The 21422-nt window shown below is 45.6% G+C and overlaps 1 long non-coding RNA gene across 1 annotated transcript in view; it reads right to left on the bottom strand.

Annotated features, from left to right (window-relative positions):
* LOC112390555 (uncharacterized) overlaps positions 1–18407 on the bottom strand; it is a 28256-nt gene extending 9849 nt beyond the window's left edge. Inside the window, exons 1-2 of the long non-coding RNA XR_003001296.1 lie at positions 18129–18407; positions 10769–10998 (exon numbers count right to left, since the gene is read on the bottom strand). This is a non-coding gene — a long non-coding RNA (uncharacterized LOC112390555). The remainder of the gene's footprint in view (positions 1–10768; positions 10999–18128) is intronic.
* Positions 18408–21422: the final 3015 nt, after the last annotated feature.

The following is a 21422-nucleotide window of genomic DNA, read 5'->3' as shown; positions in this document are numbered from 1 at the left end:
TTTCCAAGGTTAGGGCATGAGGAGGATACAGCATCTGCCTGGCTCTCTTGGAACCCTTGTTCTTGGACCCGGACACCATATTCTGAGGAAGCCCAAAATACATGAAGAGGCTACATGTTGGTTTTCTGGCCAACAGCCCAGCTAGGCCTTCAGCCTGTGGTCAGCCTCAACAGTCACCTGTGTGAGTGGATGAGCCTTCCCATCATTCCAGCCCCAGCCTTCACTCCTTCCAGCTAAAGCCCCAGAGTTGGTGGAGCAGAGACAAGCCCTCCTCACAGTGCTTGGCCTGAATATCTGAGCCCTGGTACCCACAAGAGATAATAAATCATTATTGTCTTAAGCTACTAAGTATTGGTCCACATTGTTACACAGCGATAGACAACTAATGCAAAGCCATTTCCAAACTCATGGTGAAATGTCTGAAGGTGAATGATGGGAGTACATTGTTCTCACTCCTTATCTTGCCACGTGGAAAGCAAATTAGAGACTTATACTCAGTACTTGAGAGCCCTGGGCAGGGGAACCTGCTTATCCACACCCGCTGAGACCTGGAACATCAGGGATCTGTCCTCAAAGGGTGGAGCCACACCAGCCTGGACATCAGACCTGAGCACCACTTTTCAGTCCTGCTTCTCGCTGGCTGCTGGAGTGTCTTTTCTTTCTTCCTCAGCTCACGGGCACTCACATTCAGTGGTACCTCAGAGTAACATTGAGGGCCAATACCCTGTGGTTTACTCGTTTTTGGCTGCATATCATTGGCCCAGGAACTCAGGGAGGGTGTACATGAGCCCTTGTGCCTTGCTCTTTGGGTCCCAGACAGAAAGTATACTGCAATCATTTGGGGAGATGTCAATGTTCCCCAAGTCCCAGCTGTAAGGTTATGAATTTGATGTACCCAACCCAGTTGCTATCTACCCTGCCATATGCTTATTTCAGAGAAGTGAAGGTGACCCGTCCGCCCAGAAATGCTCTCTTGCCAACACTGCTCTGGGTGGGGCCTTGGAAACGCTCACTTGGGTGGGTGGTGGCATCTTCCTGCTCTGGTGTCTGTTTATCCTCGTCCTCTTTCTGTAGCACGTTCCAACCCCTTCTTAAACATTTCCTCTTCCCCCCAGCATAGGGCTCCCTGTGCATCTTCCCAGTGGAAAGCAGTTCAACCCTGTGCTTCCCAGATATTTGGTCCCCAAGGCAGTGGCTGGTGGGCAAGCAGGTTGCTGGCCCTGAACTAGCCTGACCAGCCAATTCCGATTCCGCAAGGGAGTCTCAGAGATTTCCTCCATTTAGTGACTCACACAATCATTCTCTACTTGGAACAGCCAGTTCTGAACCATGCTGTCTCCCAGAAATTGTAATTCCAGTCTCATCCTCATCTTTACAACGTCCCTTTTGCTTTCCAGTGGTGTTCCAGGAAACTTGTTCATGCCGGGTTCTTCTCTCTCTCCCCCTTTCAGGAGGCCAGGATACAAATGCAATTTCGGCTCACATCCAGGGATCTGATTTTAATTTAAGATGCAGCTGGCCTGCTCCTTAATTCCAAAATTCTTAACAGCAATCTCCACCCGAAGTTGTAACACTCACAAAGCCACCCACATGGTACAGTTTTAGAGCTGTGTAACCATTAATGAAATACAGTGTATTGTTCTACTTCATTTAATTTAATGGCTGCATCATGTACCATGGATGTACCATAATTTGTTTAACTAATCCCCTATTGAAGAACATTAAGGTAATTATTATTGTTATTAAATGAGCAGCTGAACCTTGGAAACACACTCTTAAATGCTTTCCCTCTGAGGAAAATGAAGAAACTGACTGTTTCTTATCAAGCTAACCAAGCCCTTGGAGATTATTATACCCCAGCCTGAGATTCACTGGCAGCCTTAGAGGTTGTTACCGATAGGAGTGGGCCACTCAGGGTGTTGGAGCCAGAAAAGGTTGACAACCAGCACAGCCTTTGAAGACTAAATATTCAAATCAAGGACAAACCTCTGAAAGATCCACTGATGAAAAAGTAACCAAACTTCCTTGTATTTTCTTCTGATTATAATCCTCAGGACCTTCTTTTACCCAGCCACAGAATATGTCTTCTTGAATATGCTTATGGGTGATGTCTCTTCCTCTTAGATGTTCAGAAAGGCCTGCTTGCTATATAGGAGAGAAGCCAAGAGACTCAGGGTGTCTGCACAGCCACAGCCCCCCTCAGATGACGGGAGGCTCCTCACCAGCAATGTGCCCTGTTTTGTGTCTTGTGAAAGTGCTTCGTAGCCAATGGCAGCCACATTTAGGCAGACAAGAGAGAAGGCCTGTGAGAGCTCTCCATCCATGAGAAACACTACACTGGACTGTGGCAAAGAGACCTAATCAGAGCCCAGGCTTGATGGGGAGACCACAGGTAGATGGTGTAGAAGCAGGAAGTCTGTCAGCAAGGACTGATGCGCCAGACACTCCTCTAAACGCTTTACATGTTCTGACTCGTTCAATGTCATGCTAGCCCTATGAGGTGGGCGCTACGATCGCCACTCTGCCGATGAAGATGAGACTATGCAACTCAGATCGGGAACTGAACCCATGCGCTGGGACTCGAACCCAGCCAAAACCCAGATTGGGACTTGAACCCATGGTCTTTACACGGGCCTCTCACCGCTGTGGCCTCTCCCGTTGCGGAGCACAGGCTCCGGACGCGCAGGCTCAGCGGCCATGGCTCACGGGCCCAGCCGCTCCGCGGCCTGTGGGATCTTCCCGGACTGGGGCACGAACCCATGACCCCTGCATCGGCAGGCGGACTCCCAACCACTGTGCCACCAGGAACCCATGGTCTTTTAATTTAGATCAGACACATAGTCTCAGGACTTAATGAAGCTCGGGTTCTTGATTGCTCGTCACAGAAAGAATTCAGTGAAAGACAAAGTGATAGGTATTAGAGCTGTGTAACCATTAATGAAATACAGTGTATTGTTCTACTTCATTTAATTTAATGGCTGCATCATGTACCATGGATGTACCATAATTTGTTTAACTAATCCCCTATTGAAGAACATTAAGGTAATTATTATTGTTATTAAATGAGCAGCTGAACCTTGGAAACACACTCTTAAATGCTTTCCCTCTGAGGAAAATGAAGAAACTGACTGTTTCTTATCAAGCTAACCAAGCCCTTGGAGATTATTATACCCCAGCCTGAGATTCACTGGCAGCCTTAGAGGTTGTTACCGATAGGAGTGGGCCACTCAGGGTGTTGGAGCCAGAAAAGGTTGACAACCAGCACAGCCTTTGAAGACTAAATATTCAAATCAAGGACAAACCTCTGAAAGATCCACTGATGAAAAAGTAACCAAACTTCCTTGTATTTTCTTCTGATTATAATCCTCAGGACCTTCTTTTACCCAGCCACAGAATATGTCTTCTTGAATATGCTTATGGGTGATGTCTCTTCCTCTTAGATGTTCAGAAAGGCCTGCTTGCTATATAGGAGAGAAGCCAAGAGACTCAGGGTGTCTGCACAGCCACAGCCCCCCTCAGATGACGGGAGGCTCCTCACCAGCAATGTGCCCTGTTTTGTGTCTTGTGAAAGTGCTTCGTAGCCAATGGCAGCCACATTTAGGCAGACAAGAGAGAAGGCCTGTGAGAGCTCTCCATCCATGAGAAACACTACACTGGACTGTGGCAAAGAGACCTAATCAGAGCCCAGGCTTGATGGGGAGACCACAGGTAGATGGTGTAGAAGCAGGAAGTCTGTCAGCAAGGACTGATGCGCCAGACACTCCTCTAAACGCTTTACATGTTCTGACTCGTTCAATGTCATGCTAGCCCTATGAGGTGGGCGCTACGATCGCCACTCTGCCGATGAAGATGAGACTATGCAACTCAGATCGGGAACTGAACCCATGCGCTGGGACTCGAACCCAGCCAAAACCCAGATTGGGACTTGAACCCATGGTCTTTACACGGGCCTCTCACCGCTGTGGCCTCTCCCGTTGCGGAGCACAGGCTCCGGACGCGCAGGCTCAGCGGCCATGGCTCACGGGCCCAGCCGCTCCGCGGCCTGTGGGATCTTCCCGGACTGGGGCACGAACCCATGACCCCTGCATCGGCAGGCGGACTCCCAACCACTGTGCCACCAGGAACCCATGGTCTTTTAATTTAGATCAGACACATAGTCTCAGGACTTAATGAAGCTCGGGTTCTTGATTGCTCGTCACAGAAAGAATTCAGTGAAAGACAAAGTGATAGGTAAGAAGTGGATTTATTTAGAGAGAAACACACTCCACAGACTGTGGGCCATCTCAGAAGGTGAGAGCGCACCAGGATATGGGGTTGTCAGTTTTTATAGGGGTGGGTAATTTCATAGGCTAATGAGTGGGAGGAGTATTCTAGCTATTTTGGGAAGGGACGGGACTTCCAGGAATTGGGCCACTGCCTAATTTTTGATTCTTATGGTCAGACTTGGAAATATCATGGCACCTGTGGGTGTGTCATTTAGCTTGATGATGTGTTACAGTGAGTGTATACTCAGGCTCAAGGTCTAGTAAAAGTCAACCATCTGCCATCTTGGGCCTAATCAGTTTATGTCATGTCCTCGGGCTATGTCATTCTTTTAAAGGTTGTGCCCTGCCCCCTTCCCTCCTGTTTCAAAGAGAATGAAGCTCAGAAATGTTACACAACCAGCTCAACGGAAGTCCCCAGTGACACTGAGATCTGGGCCCCGCAGCCTGACTCATGCTCCTACCATGACACTCACTGATTTTCAGTGATGAAGAGTAGATAAAAAGAGTAGATAAAACAGAGAGAGAGGTTTTTTAAAAGATATTATTTTATAAATTTACTTATTTATTTTTGGCTGCATTGGGTTTTCGTTGCTGCCCATGGGCTTTCTCTACTTGGGGCAAGCGGGGGCTACTCTTCGTTGCAGTGCACAGGATTCTCATTGTGGTGGCTTCTTTTGTTGTGGAGCACGGGCTCTAGGCGTGCAGGCTTCAGTAGTTGTGGCGCACTGGCTTAGCTGCTCTGTGTCATGTGGGATCTTCGCAGACCAGGGCTCGAACCCGTGTCCCCCGCATTGGCAGGCGGATTCTTAACCACTGCGCCACCAGGAAAGTCCGAGAGAGAATTTCTTGACTGTCAGGGGGACTAGAGTGGGGAACTAAGGGGAAAACAAGGTGATCAGGTCACCAGGACAGCCATTGGTCCTGAAGGACAAGGAACCCTTGTTCCTGAGCTCCAAGGGTGGGTGGGGCACGCTTTGCTGTTTCTCAATCTCCTTCTCAGATCACATTAGGCCTCAAGAAACTGGAGCCAGTCTTTGTTCCCTAAGGCTTGAAAGAGCCTATCTAACTTGCTTTATTATGTTAATTGTGCAGGTAACCATTATAAGCTAAATGGTCAGAGAGAAGGAAAAAAAGAAAGATTAAGGTAAATAAACCAGGAGCTCGAGTGCCCAGCTGAGCAGCAGATCAAAAGACAAAGGAATTGCCGGTCTTTGGGACCTTAAAATCAGACAAAGCTCCCTCTGTAATTACAGGAGTCTGTGCATCAACACTACTGCCAATTTACTCTCCACTGTTTCACAGGTTCAATAGTTTTTCATGTCCTTTATTTCATTGTCACATCCACCCTATGAGGCATGCCAGATAGGTACTACTACAGATGAAGAAGCTGAGGCCCAGGGATGGTGGGAATTGCCCAGGGTCATGCAATTTGATTGCTGCAGAGCCAGAACTGGAACCCATGGTTTCCCAGTCGGCGTGGAACCAGGTCACAACAGTTCTTGAGAAGTGAGTGCATGCATCCCTTCCCAGCTCCATGTTCAGCAGCAACGCTTTGGTAGCTCGATGGAGTATTTACACCATGGAAACAGGAAGCACTAGAAATCCGGGCTCCCTGACTCTCCCTGCCACCTACCAACACACCACTGAGTTATCGCACTAATGTTTCAAGTTATTGCTGTAGAAATTGTTATGGCCCTTAAGATTTCAGTTGATGCAAAATAACTGAGGTAGGAAAGGGCTGTACTCCCAAACCCTTCAATCCCCCCTTTGTGGCAGCAGAAATCATAAGAACTAGCATTTATTTTAGGGCTTGCTGAGTGCTTTGTGCTCTGTGCTTTATGCGTTATCTAATTTATTCCTCATTACAACCCTTTTCTATAGATGAAGACATTTGAGAATTTATGTAAATTGTTCAAGGTCACACAGTTAGAAAGTGGTGAAACCGGGATTCAAATCTAGGTTTGTCTGAACTTCTTAATCATGGTGCCACTGTCTTAGTTCCTATTATTTCATAAGTAGAACAGACTTTTCTTCTCAGTTCTACAGCACCCCTCCTTCTCCCATGCTGTAAACATATAATTGAATTATAACTAAAATCAATCAAGACAACTAATTTCTAACACATAATGAATATTTTAAGGACCATCTCAAACCTCAATAAAACTCCATAGCCTATTAGACCATTCTAGCAATTTATAACAATGGCCTATAGAGAATGTCAGAATTGATATTCTGCTCTCATATTATTTCAACCAACAGAGATATTTTACATGATAATTGGCTCTTAGAAACCACAATCCAATTTAATTTATTTATGAATACCTTGTATTTATATTTCATGGATATTGTTTTAATTATTAAATCACTACATCTTGGAAAGAAATGTAATTTTGTTATAGAGCAAGTGTTCTTCATGTTGACATCTGTAATGCCATTTTAAAAGTGTATGAGGATAGGGCTTCCCTGGTGGAGCAGTGGTTGAGAGTCTGCCTGCCGATGCAGGGGACACGGGTTTGTGCCCCGGTCTGGGAAGATCCCACATGCTGTGGAGCGGCTGGGCCCGTGAGCCATGGCCGCTGAGCCTGCGCGTCCAGAGCCTGTGCTCTGCAACGGGAGAGGCCACAAGAGTGAGAGGCCCACGTACCGCAAAAACAAAAACAAAACAAAACAAAACAAAAAAGTGTATGAGGATAAAAAGATTGCCTAGGTTTCAAAAACAAAATTTGGCAGATTTAGCTGGAAAACATTTTGTCGGAAAATAAATACTACACATTCAGAACTATTTAGAGTTCTAAAGTAATTATCTTGATGATTACGGGGAAAAACCCACCTGCTAATGCACTTTAACCTGTAGTGTCCAGAATTAATATCCTAATTCAGAGAGATGGGCTGACTTGAATTAGACAACCAAGTCAGGAGGGCAGCACCACTGAATCAACAGAGCATGGATTTGGGGTTGGCAGCAGGGACCTGGTTTCAAATCCCAGCTCTGCCACTTTCCATCTGTATGAACTTGGGTGAGGTTCTGAACCCACTCTGAACATTGGTTTCCCTAGGATCAACAATACCTACCAAACAACAGAGTTATGGTGAGGATAGAACTGGGTATATAATTTGCAGGGTACAGTGCAAAACAAAAATTCCTTGCTCAGAAGACATTAAGAATCTCAAGATGACAACAACAGCAGAGCAGTAAGCCAAGTGCAGGGGCCCTCCTAAGAGTGGGCCCCTGTGAACTATGTGGGTCATGTACCCATGCAGCTGGCCGAGGGTAGGATTATATTAAATGCCGCATGTAAACTGCATCCCACTTGGGAGGTGCCTGAAGAATGTCAGCTATTTGTGTTTTGGCTCAGTTCGTCACTTTATTTTTATACAGCGTGGAAAAGAAATCTAATAGTCCCTCTTTTTTTTTTTTTTAAGATAGGTGCCAGTCAAGCTTCACAGAATAGGCTGATAGATATCTAGCCCTGAAAGGGCTCAGAGCATAGCAGTTCAGGGTGCAGGGGGCACAGAACTCAGGAGAGCTGTGCTGACCCCCAGCCCACTCCACCGCCCCGTGCCACCTTTCCGTCAATTTTTGGAAGAGGAATAGAGATCGCAGGATTCTGTTTCCTAGCAGAAGTCTTGAAACCATAAAGCCAATCTCATGGGCTTTGTACTACATTGAATTAAACTCCTAACTCTAATTTCACCAAATAGGGTTACTGGGAGACCAGGAAGTAAAGCTTGATAACTGAGTTCCACTGTCCAGAAGGAGTCAGGAGAGAACAGAAAATCAATTTCCTGACTGCGCAGAAGCTCATGAAGCTATTAAGATACGTTGGGACTAGTTTTTTTCTTTGTAAGGAGGCAGACATTTCTGACAGACTGTTCACATAGAGGGGGCCCATATGGTTTTCTAAACATTTTTCTTTGGGGGTCCTCTTCATCGTGGGCTGATGGAGCCTCCGCTGATTGCCTTTGCTCTTACCTACTGCAGGTAAGAGCACCCTGACGAGACTAGGGATTGGAAAGGTGAGTGTCCCTGGGGTGGAGGCATTCATCAACCTCACGTGGATAAGCTTGGGGGCTCCTTTTTGGGTCATTTTCCTAAAAACATGTGTCCAGCTTCTCCTCAAAGCCTACCACTATGATTCTCACAGCTCCCCACTTTCTTCCATAGGACAGAATGAAGCACCCCAACGTCTCCATGGTTTCAGAACACTCTCCATTTTGCATGCTGCTGTGCATTTCTACCTGAATAACAACCTAGAATTGTATTGAGCTTCAGTTTCTATATGCCTCGTCCAGCTGGTCGACGCAGGTCTCTACTTCATTCTGTGTGCCTTGAAAGTGGAGATAAAGACAAGGGTTGTTTTATAAAGTACTTTACATTTGATACCCGGGGAGGGTATCTGTTGCTCATTTACTTTAGGATCTTCCACAGCACTTAGCACAATGCCTTACATGTAGCAGGTGCTCAGTCATTATTTGTTGAATGAATATATTCCTATAGCACCATTTGTTTTTATCTATTTAGTTTTATCATGCCACCAAGACCATAACACCCTTGAAGCATTCATTTATAAAAATATTCACATTGGGGCTTCCCTGGTGGCACAGTAGTTAAGAACCTGCCTGCCAACGCAGGGGACATGGGTTCGAGCCCTGGTCCGGGAAGATCCCACATGCCGCGGAGCAAATAAACCTGTGCACCACAACTACTGAGCCTGCGCTCTAGACCCCGCGAGCCACAACTACTGAAGCCCGCGTGCCTAGAGCCCGTGCTCTGCAACAAGAGAAGCCACCTCAATGAGAAGCCCGCGCACAAAAACGAAGAGTAGCCCCCGCTCACCGCAACTAGAGAAAGCCCGCACGCAGCAATGAAGACCCAATGCAGCAAAAATAAATAAATTGAAAAAATATATATTCACATGAAAAGATGCTCAACATCGCTAATTATTAGAGAAATGCAAATCAAAACTACAATGAGGGACTTCCTTGGTGGCGCAGTGGTTAAGAATCTGCCTGCCAATGCAGGGGACACGGGTTCGAGCCCTGATCCAGGAAGATCCCACATGCCGCGGAGCAACTAAGCCCGTGTGCCACAACTACTGAGCCTGCGCTCTAGAGCCCACAAGCCACAACTACTGAGCCCAAGTGCCACAACTACTGAAGCCTGCATGCCTAGAACCCGTGCTCCGCAACAAGAGAAGCCACTGCAATGAGAAACCCTCGCACTGCAACGAAGAGTAGCCTTCACTCGCCGCAACTAGAGAAAGCCTGTGCACAGCAATGAAGACCCAACACAGCCAAAAATAAATAAATATATATATATTTATTAAAAAAAAAAAACTACAATGATTTATCACCTCATACTGGTCAGAATGGCCATCAACAAAAAGTCTATAAACAGGGCTTCCCTGGTGGCACAGTAGTTGAGATGCCAATGAAGGGGACGCGGGTTCGTGCCCCGGTCCAGGAGGATCCCACATGCCGCGGAGCGGCTGGGCCCGTGAGCCATGGCCGCTGAGCCTGCGCGTCCGGAGCCTGTGCTCTGTGACAGGAGAGGCCGCAGCGGTGAGAGACCCGCATACCGCAAAAAAAAGGGGGAAAAAAGTCTATAAACAATAAACGCTGGAGAGTGTGTGGAGAAAAGGGAACCCTTCTACACTGTTGGTGGGAATGTAAACTGGTACAGCCACTATGGAGAACAGTATGGAGGTTCCTTAAAAAAGTGAAAATAGAACTACCATATGATCCAGCAATCCCACTCCTCGGCATATACCCGGAGAAGACCATAATTCGAAAAGAGACATGCACCCCTATGCTCACTGTAGCACTATTTACAATGGCCAAGACATGGAAGCAACCTAAATGTCCACTGACAGAAGATGTGGTACATATATACAATGGAATATTACTCAGCCATAAAAAAGGAATGAAATAGTACCATTTGCAGCAACATGGATGGGCCTAGAGCTTATCATACTAAGTGAAGTCAGAGGAAGACAAATATCATATGATATTGCTTATATATGGAATCTAAAAAGTGTTACAAATGAACTTATTTACAAAACAGAAACAGACTCACAGACTTAGAAAACAAACTTATGGTTATCAAAGGGGAAAGGTGCGGGGGAGGGATAAATTAGGAGGTTGGGATTAACATATACACACCACTATATATAAAATAGATAACTAATAAGGACCTACTATATAGCACAGGGAATTCTTCTCAATACTCTGCAATAATCTACAGAGGAAAATAATCTGAAAAAGAATAGATATACAATATGTATATGTGTAACTGAATCACTTTGCTGTACAATTGAAACTAACACATTGTAAATCAACTATACTTAAATATAAAATAATTTTTTTAATTTATTGAGTGCCTGCTGTGCAACAGGAAAATTCTGAAAACGAAAGGAACGAACATGATTAACTCTATCAAATATTACAACATATGCTCTTGTACAATAACAATGTGGCATATCTAGAGAGGGAAAGCAACTTACTGGGCGAGAGCGGGTTCAGTCATCTAACCACAGATCTTCGCAGGGACTGGAGTTTCTCTCACTGCTGGGACTGAGATCTGGTGAGGGTGAGGGTCCCAGTGCAACATCCAGGATGGAGAAGATCAGCTTTGGGATGGTTTGTGACAATAACTACGGAACCACACTTCTTGTCAACTGGGGGCTTCCCCAAACAAGTTGGAACCTGGTGTCTTCTTAGTCCATTTGGGCTCCTATAACAAGAATACCACAGAGTGGGTAGCTTAAATAATAAAATTTTATTTCTCACACTTCTGGAAGCTGGAAAGTCCAAGATCAAGGAGCCGGCAGGTCTGGGGTCTGGCGAGAGCCTGCTTCTGGCTCATAGATGGCTGTCTTCTTGCTGTGTCCTCACAAGGTGGAAGGGGCAAAGGAGCTCTCTGGGATCTCTTTTATAAGGCACTAATCCCATTTGTGTGGACTCCACCCTCATGACCTATGCTCATCCCAAAGGCCTTACCTCCTAATACCATCATATTGGGGATTAGGTTTCATATACGAATTTTGGAGGGGTACAAATATGCAACCTATAGCACCTGTCAAGTGCAAGTTTGTTCTCAGAAGCACCAGGGCTTGGTGTGATAAACACAGCCTTCAGATCAAGCAGGATGATCTCCTCCATTACTTGCTAGCTGAGCTTCCTAGGGCAAGCTGTTTCACCTCTCTGAGCTGTAGCTATTTCACCTGCAGAATGAAGGCACCTAAACCTAGTAGACACCTAATAAGGAATAGCTATCACAGTGTCTTGACAATGGGGCTGATACAAGGATAGGCTCAAAATGTGTATCTGGCTAAAGGTTAAAGTACTATCTCTACCTTTTCTAATCAGAGCTGCATAAGGTTAACTGATAGCATAATTCTGGAGCCTAAGAAATGAGTGCCTCTTATAGAACTGAATTGTCAAGGGACGAGCTGAGGCAATAATCAATCCCTCTACAGCAGTGCTTCTCAACACAATCAAACCCAATGCCTCTCTTTTATAACCATTTTAATGCTTTGTATTAGTCAAGGTTCTCCAGAGAAACAGAAACAATAGGATATATGTAGATATACAAGAGATTTGTTATGGGAATTGGATCATGTGATTATGGAGGCTGAGATATGCCATCTGCAAGCTGGAGAGCCAGGGCAGCTGGTGGGATCATTCAGTCCAAGTCTAAAGGTCTGAGAACCAGGAGCTCTGATGTCTGAGGACAGAAGATGGATGTTCCAGCTCAAGGAGAGAAAGGGAATTGCCCTTCCTTCGCCTTTTTTGTTCTATTCAGGCCCGCAAGGGATTGGATGATGCCCACCCACACCGGCGAAGGATCTTCTTTACTGAGTCTACTACTGGTCTACTGAGTCAAATGCTAATCTCTTCCAGAAACACCCTCACAGACACAACCAGAAACCAGCTATCTAGGCATCCCTTAGCCCTGTCAAGTTGACACATAAAATTAACCATCATGTGCCCCTTTACAGTGTTGAAGCTCATAATTATTAACACCTATGTGCATAATTTCAAAGATTTAAAAATAACACCCTACAATAAAAGGGAGAAATAAAAGCAATGTATAATATTACTTATATGTATGTAGCTCAATGTGTAAATGCTTAAGCACACTACATCAGAAGAAAAAAGGTGCCTTCCTGACATTTTCACAAGCCCCCTGGAGCCCACGTGGTTCTGCCTCCTACCCAGTTCTAAGGGCAGGGGGAGTAGGTATCAGGGATCAGTCAACTCCTGGTACATTAATCTTCACCCTCTCACCCCCGGCCCCTACCTTGACCCCATCACCAACAAGGAATGAGGCAAAGCATCCAGGATATGTTCTAGCCCTTTCTACCCTCCCCCACAAAGCTCTGCCTCTCCAGGGCAAGGAAGATGTAAGCAAAAGAACCAGGAAGGCCTTTGATACCCCGAGTCTCAGCCTCAGAGGAGATGAGGGCCATCAGGGCTCTCTGTTCTTTCTGAAGGATGAGGAGAGCAAGGAGGGGTGCTTAGCTGTCCGACCCATCTCACCTCCCAGCAGGAACTAGGGTGCTGCATTCTGACCCCAGCTGTCTCCAGCTTGCGGGCCCTCTCTCAGGCTGGCTGGCTAGCTAGCTGGTCCCTGGTTTCCAACTCTTCTACAGCTGGGGCAGACCCAGCTGACAGGCCTGCACTCCTTGAGGCTGGGCCTGGGTCTGCAAATATGTGATGAGGGGTCCCAAAACCTTGGGCACAAGAAGGACAGTGTCAACTGCCCTCCTGCAGCAGAACTTTCTCATAGGCTGACCATGAGGTGTGCTCACTGGCAGGGTGGGGGGCTCCGGTGCACCAGCACAGCAGAGGGAGCAAGGCCTGTCACTCGGGCTAGGCTCTCTTTGGCCCTTTCTTCTCAGGGGCGAATGAGTCACTTGGACAAGACATACAAACCCTCCCCCAGTGGTGCCTCATGGCCACAGCACCCGTGATCAGGGTCTTTGCTCAAGCCCAAGAATGGGAGCTTCTCTGGCCACTGGGGAGTTGTATTCAAGCCTGCCCAGAACTTGTTTTAAAGCTGTGAAGCGGGAGAAGCAGGGTTCTGAGCCGTTCTCTGGGCTTCCTAGCTACATGGGCAAGGGATCTACTCTGAGCCGATTCTTGGGCCTGGTTGTTCCCCAGGGACTGCCATCAGCTCTGTCCACGGGGAGCAGGGGCCTGAAGTGGCTGGCCTATTTCCTGGGAGGTCTGGCATTTCCTCTGGCCAGACCCAGGTGCGCCCACTGCTTGAGGGAAAAAAAATGCCAGATAAGAAAATGGTCCAATGGCGCTCCCTGCTGGTCATATGCTAGACTGCGTGGCTTTGCAGACAGACATGCCAACCTGTTGTTTCTCACTTGGGAGAGGAGACTGACTTTTTTAAAAGCACTATATTAGGTAACTATTGCTGCAGAAAAAATGAGTGGCTTAAAAAAACAATACTGTTTGTATGGGTCAGGAATTTGGTGTGGCTGGGCAGTTTTGGCTCCAGGTCTCCCATCACGTGGCCATGAGACGTCAGCCAGGCCTGCAGCCATCTCAGGGACTCACTTCAGAGGTGGTGCATTAAAATGGCTGGCAAGTTTGTGCTGGCTGTTCGCAAGGGGCCTCAGGGCCTCTCCATGGGGGCCTCTCCACAGCTGCTTGCCTGATCTCATGGCATTGGAGACTGACATCCCCTGGAGCAAGTGATTCAAGAAGGTGAAGTGGAAGCTCAGATGGTTTTTACCACTTGGCCCTGGAAGTCACACACTGTCACTTGCACGATATTCACACGAAGTAGCTGTGATTCAGTGTGGGAGTAAACTACACGAGGATATGAATTCCAGAAGGTGAGGATCCCTGGTGCCATCTTGGAGGCTGGCTACAGCAAGCACCTACCATGTACTAGGTAGTGTGCGAATAATATATAACATCAAACAGAGCATACAATTTGCAATTATTGCATGTTTACTATGTGTCCAGGTGCTAAGTACTTTCCCTGAGTTATCTCGTTTATCTTCACAACCCTACCAGTTTGGTCCTGTTATCACCCATGGAAGAGGTTAGGAAACTGGGACTTAGGGAGGTTAGATAGTGAGGTCACACGGCTGATAAGTGGTTGAGTCAACATTCAAGACTTTGTTCTGTGTTCACTATGCTGAATGCCTTTCTAGGCATTTAGAGCTAACAACCAAGGAGGTGGGCACAGATGAGGAAACTGAAGCTCAGAGAGGTCAAATAACATAGTCAAGTTTACAGAACCAGTCAACGGCAGAGCCAGGATTTGAACAGAGGTGACACCACAGCCCATGCTCTGTCCACCCCACTGCACTGCTCCAGAACAGAGGAGAAAGATACAGAAAGAATACAAAGAACTTTGAGGTAGCCAGCCCATCCAGTGCCTTTGTATCTATCAGAAGACACACCCTCTGGGAGGCTGTAGTTCTGCAGGCGCTGGGCTTAGCAAGCTCAGTCCTTACTTTCCTCCTGGGCTAGGTGCTCCTGCCCAGGGCAAAATCTGAGTGTGGTATCCCTGGGGTAGGAAGCTAACAGGTAGACAAATGGGAGAGAAGTGGTCATAAGCTTAAGAGGGTAGTGGCAGGGGAAAAGGAAAGGGGATGGGAGGAATAATAAACAAAAAAGGAGAAGGGAGAGAGAAAATTTTATGAGGAGGGGAAGAACAGGGAAAAAAGATAAAAAACAGACCAGGTGCATGGGGCCTGATTACTCCTCCAGGTGAATGCTTGGGACCTTCTCGACGTGTGGCTGGGAAAGCAGAAGACCAAGTGTGTGAAGTCCTTCGACTCCAGTTCACACATTCCTCCCCACCTCCATCACTAGTCTGGGGAATGGGGAGAAGGAAAGACACTGGCCAGAGGACAACCTGGTTTCAGGTAAAATGGGGTGCAGCAGGGTGGGCAGCCTCCTGGGGTACCCAGGGAAACCCAATGCAGAGGATAACCACTAGAGTATCAGAGAGCTGATGGATGGATCGATTAACTAGAAGATAAAACTGGAGAGTATAATTGATGGCTTCATCATTGCTTTTCTTTGCAGTTTGATCTCCAGAGCTAATTGTTTAACTGGCAGGTTCAGCTTTATTAGTGGCCGCGGATGATCTAATGTCTGCTCGCTTTTGCATTTGAGTTTGTCAAGTTTTACTTTCACAGCAGGTTATGGAGTCAGAAGCCACCTGGAGGGGCTGATACTCTGAAGTATAAAGAGTTATGAGACTCAGAAGCAGAAAAACCTGGATTTGAGTCCTAGTTTCACAGCAGCTGGAGATGACAAGCCGCCACCCCCACCCCAGTAGCCACGAGTGCTCCCACAATCAAGCTTCACTTGAGCTGCCTCTCTGGAAAGTTCAGCAGCCTCCCAGAGGCCAGTCTCTAGAAGGAGGATGAAGCAGAAAACTCTTTTTTTCTGTCTCCCCTACTCCAATAAGATCTCACAGTTGCCAACTGGCCTAAAAAACGTATCTGTTTGTTTCACCCTTCCACTTACAATCTTGCAATGATTTCCATCTACCTATGGCATAAAATTCAAATTCCTCAACTTTTGCTTATGCTGTTACTTTTTATTGAAAATCTTCTACCTCTCTCTGCCTGGTACTCTCCTATTCAAACTTCAACTTGATTATCCACCCATTCATCCATCCATCCATCCATCCATCCATCCATCCATCCTGCATCCTGAAACTCTACTTCAGTGCTTCCTAAGCTTGTCTGCACGTTGGAATCACCTGGGGAGAGTTGAAAAAAATGCTGATATCCTATCTCATCTTCAGAGACTGTGATTTAATTGGTCTGGAGTGTGGCCTGGGCTTCAGAATTTTAAAAAGATCCCCAGGTGATTCCAATGTGCAGCTCAGTTTTGGGACCACTGCCCCACCACTCTGTACCATATACTGTAATAGCCCCTGAGGACTTAGAGATAAAAGTTGGTTTAGACTAGAAATTTAGTGTAAAAGGAGAAATAGATTGGTAAATATATAATTACCCAACAATGTACACAAGTGCTATGAAAGAGGTAAGCCAGGTATTCTCGGGAAGGTACAGGAGGAGCACATAACCCACAGTGGTGGGACTGAGGGATGGTGGTCAGGGCTGCCGAGTCTTCCAGGACAAGAAGTGGGTGGGCATCCCAGTCAGATGGAAACCTGAACACAGCACAGCAAGCTGGAGAAAGCATGTCACTTTTGGGGGTGGACAAGAATTTAAGGTGACTGAAGCTTTGCGGGCAGTGAGCTTGTGGAGGCTGATGGGGCCTTACAGGGAGCAGGAACTGGAGAGCTAATGAAGGCAGTGTCAGTGTCAGGGATGTGACCTAGTCAGACTCAGTGGCAGGGCAGGTAGGGCACTTGGTGAACTTCTCCAGGGAAGTCTCCCTCACATCTTCTCCACCTGCACACTCCAGCCCACGACAGAGCCCTAACCTTCCTTATGCCTCTGGCCCGTAGCTCTGTGCCTGGCAGAGAATAACTGCCCACACCTCATGTCACATGGTGAGGTAGAGAAAGCATAGACTTCGGTGTCAGACCAACTTGATTCAAGACCCAGCTCCAGCGGTATGATACTGGGTGACTCAGCCATGTTCTCTGATCTTGGTTTTCTCCACTATAAAATGGAGAAAATGCCAAGCTCATGAGATGACACTGAGGATCAGAAGAAATTCATCAGTGTTTTTCACAGTATGGTCCTTGGACCATCAGCCTCAGCATCGCTGAGAACTTGTTAGAAATGCAAATTCTTGGGCCCCATCCCAGACCTGCTGACTCAGAAACCCTGTGCAAGATGCCAGCACTCTGTGTTTTCACACACCCTGCAGTTAGTTCTAATACATGCTGAAGTTTGAGAAACACTGATGTAACTGCCTCATCCCTGTGCTTGCTTTTCTGGAAACCTACATTACTCCTAAAAAGTAGAACAATCGAACCGGCCACAGAGCTCCGGCCTCTGCTCTGGCCCCCCCTTTCCTTCTTATTGGTCACTGCAGATGTGAGGCTCAGGAGGTCAGGCTTTGAAGTCAGTATGCCTGAGAGGGAGTTCCATGCCAGCTGTGTGTATGTGTGTGCCTATGCAGATTTTTGACCTCTAGTAAAGCTGTGTGACCTTGACCTCTAAGTATGTGTTTCCTCATCTGGAAACGGAATTGATAATACCTATGGGCCAGTCACAGGTCTAAGTACTTTCCACATATTGATGCATTTTATCCTCACCACAGCCCTATGGAGTTAGTACAATTATTATCCCCATTTTAGAGACAAGGAAGCCAAGGCACAGAAAGGTTAAGAAACTTGCTCGAGGGCACACAGTTCTTAAGCGTTACGGCTGAGATTCAGGCACAGGCCCTCTGGCCACAGAGTCCATGCTCTTAGGCAGTCTGCCTCCAAAGTCTCCTCTGAAATATGAATAACGCATCCGACCTCTAGCATACTCTGTGGTGCTCTCTGTTGTGTTGAAGTGCCTGACCTAAAAGTCTTCTCTCTGCTACTTACAGAGAACGTGCCTTAGTCACTTCACCTCTCCTGGTCTTAGTTTCCAAATGTTTAAAATGAGAGGTTGGACTAGGTGAGGGATGTAAGCAGGAGCCCCTAAGGTGTAAAGAATAAGCTGTTTTGTTTATTTGACTTAAACCAAGCATCTGTCTTTAATTGGTATATGCTCCCCCTCTTCACTCTATAACCACCCCTTTCAGTAGTCTTACACCAGGCCCATTTTCCTTATTTTAATGAACTGTCTGACATCCAAAGGCATCTGAGTTTGAGATCACTAATCCGACAATGCCTAAATCTACAAGTTTACAATTCTTTCACCTTCACCTTTCTTCTCCCCCAATCCAACTTAAAGAACACTTTACCTGGGCCGTTTCTTGTGCAAAGGCTCTGAGCCTTGGCCCCTGCCTTTCACTGTTACGGAAGTCCTCTACTTGGCATGTCTGTTGGAGGTGAGCTGGTGTTCCTTCTTTTCTCCATGTGCCCTGAAAATGCTGATTTACATTTGCTTCTGGAAGGGAGACAGAGGAAGCTCATTTTAGAATGGAAGGTTAATCCAATTTCAGAGTCCATTGCATATGGAAAGATGATTTCTGTTATTTCCATTTAAACTGGTAGGTTTCCTCTTTTCAAACTTAGAACTTAATTGCTAGAAGAACAAAGGCCTTTTATTCTGCTTTATGAGCTTGTGTACCCCTGTGTTGAATGTCTTCATTTCCTGTAGCAGGAATACAGTCAGTATTGATACAGTGGCTTTGAGGATTTGTACTGGGCTTTGCAAACATCCTTCGTAAGGCTGCTGGGAAGTAGGTGCCAGGTGTTGCTGACTAATGACTAGCATATTGCCTGACACACGTAATAGGCACTCAAATATTGCTGAATATGGATAAATGAATGAGCAAATACTTTCTAGCAACTGGAGCCTAAGCTGAGTAAATAACTCATTGAACCTCACTCAATTTATAGAAATGTTTTATTTTTAGAATACTGTATGGCTTATAGTTTTCACACATGTTCTCTAGAAATTAGTTTCCATATTTTTTAAAAGTTCAGGAAATGAGGCTTCAAGAGGTTAACTTCAAAGTCACACTGTGATGTTCCTGTGACCTCAGGCTGTCATTGTCAAAAGACAATATCAAAAAATAGTTGTTGAAAAAAAATTTTGAAGTTGTGCAAGCTAAAGCTTTAGATACTAAAACAAACATGGCGGAAAAAAATCACTTACCATAAAAATCTGGAAATAGTACTATTACTTGTATAGTAATTCAGAGTTTCTAGGGCGTTTTCTCACGGATGATTTCATCTGACCCCCTGCAATTCTACTCCAGTGGGGTGAAATCTCCTCTCGCTTCAGGTTAGCTGACCATTAACAACAGTAACAGACTGCCCCAGATATTAACTCTTTTCCAAGGCAGGCCAGACTGGCACTTAAGAACTGAATATCCTGCATACTCCTGCCACCTACTGGTGCTTTTCTGGTAGCATGGGTTTCAGCTAATTTTATATTAACAAACAATTTTTCTTCAGTGGGACCACTCGACTCTTTTACTCCTTATTACTCAAGTCCTTAAAAAGACCCCGCTGCCCCCCATCTTTGAAACTCAATTTCTAAGGAGGCTACTCTGAAACAGGACCTAAGACTTTCTTAGGAAAGGGGTGGAAATACTTCTGACTCCTTTTGGCATACTGGCAGGTTTCAGAAATGTCTTATGAGCACCTTCCAGTTGGCTTAGAGGCTGGAGGAAGAAGGGAGGTGGCTTAGCTAGGGACAGAGAATACTCACGGATTTCACGCTTTCGTAGTATTGCCTCCACTTTGCCCAGTATTCTCTGGGATGGCTACAGTTAGAGAGCGGGTCAGCTGAGAAGGTAGTGTGCCAGATGCTGACAGCTTACTCCATGGCACCCCAACAGTTAGTGGAAGAGGAATGAAATTCTGGGGGACAACTGAAGCCAACGTCCTGACTCAGGGGCACACCAGTGAAGTTTCTCAAACTGCACCAATCCCTGAAAACCTCTGGTCAATACCTTTTTTCAAAGCTGGGCTTTGCTCTGGATACAAGTTTTTAAAATTATTACACAAAATCTGTCTATGTACTTTACTAGAAATCCAGGGCTGAGAGATGACTTGTTCATCTTTAGGGCAAATTACCAGAGTAGGATTAAAATAAGATGATCTGGTATATAAATGGTTTCTCATAATTTTAGGGTTCTTTAAAAACTGAACTAACACTATTATAGCAGTAGTGTGAAATAGGCTGAGGCAAACACGGGAGAAAGAAAATTGGATGTGAAAAGTAGTGGAATTTTAGTGGAAATTCTTGCAGGATTCCTTTCAAAAAGTAAATTTGTCTGACTGGGGAGAAAACTTGTATGCTTTTTTCTTTATCACTGAGGTTGTATTTAATGAACTTTTAACCTTCCCTTCCTTCTGCTCCATGTTAGAACAAAAATAGACGCTCTGACAATTTCTGAAAGCAAAGTAAAATGTCTACTGTAGCAGATGATGAAAGTTTTCTTATGGTCAAAGGTCAAGACAGTAACATTCGATAAACAGCAGATTTCATGCCCTAATTCCCTTAAAGATTTAGCAGTACATATCAAGAACAGGAAGGATTTATAAAACTTTTAAAGCATTCTGGTCATTCTTTAATTTAGAGCAAAATTAAGTTGTGAAGTGTTGTTCAGGATTATTGAAAAAAAAACAGTAGTTATTTCAAACATTTGCATGATACTTAACAGGTTTTTAGGCCATATATTTCACTACATTCTAACCAGAATCATTTAAGATAGGGCTTGTTTTCATAATTCATACTTGAGAAAACTAAGGTTCAGAGGTTAAGTCACGTACTTCCCAGTCACACAGCTGATAAATCACAGCATTGAAGACAGGTCTTTATAAAGTCTAGTGATCTTTCTAGAAACTCTTCCCGAAACTTCTCCTCTCTTTAAACATCAGTTTATCTGACTATTGTACTTAACTGTTTAAAAGAGCCACTGTTTTTAAAAAGCAGGTGGAAATTAATCTGCTTTTTCTTAGTCATACTTCTAAGCCTGTGGACCTCCTGTGATAAACACCTGCGTTTACCAGGTGGTAACACACCAAAACTATACATAATTTTGTTTGAACAACCCTTTGAATAGTGATTCTCACATCTTAGCGATAGGTTATCTTTGCAGTTTTGTAAAAAATCTGATTTCTTTGCTCCACCTCAGGGACCAATCCAGTATAGTGGGAGGGAATGGAGACATAATTCACTGTTAAAAAGCCTCCCAAAATGGTCAAATTGCAGATGATTTTAAAGAACATAAATATGGGCCTTCCCTGGTGGCGCAGTGGTTAAGAATCCACCTGCCAATGCTGGGGACACGGGTTCGAGCCCTGGTCCAGGAAGATCCCACACGCCGCAGAGCAACTAAGCCCGTGCGCCACAACTACTGAGCCTGCGAGCCACAACTACTGAACCCGTGTGCCAGAACTACTGAAGCCTGCATGCCTAGAGCCCGTGCTCCACAACAGAAGCCACCGCAATGAGAAGCCCGTGCACCACGATGAAGAGCAGCCCCCGCTCGTCGCCAACTAGAGAAAGCCTGCGTGCAGCAACGAAGACGCAATGCAGCCAAAAATAAATTAATTAAAATAAATAATAAATAAGTAAA

This window comes from Neophocaena asiaeorientalis, unplaced genomic scaffold (genome assembly GCF_003031525.2).
Source record: "Neophocaena asiaeorientalis asiaeorientalis breed wild unplaced genomic scaffold, Neophocaena_asiaeorientalis_V1.1 scaffold689, whole genome shotgun sequence".
Taxonomy (NCBI): domain Eukaryota; kingdom Metazoa; phylum Chordata; class Mammalia; order Artiodactyla; family Phocoenidae; genus Neophocaena; species Neophocaena asiaeorientalis.
Note: the sequence above shows the minus strand (reverse complement) of the source record. Positions and strands in the feature narration are given on the sequence as shown.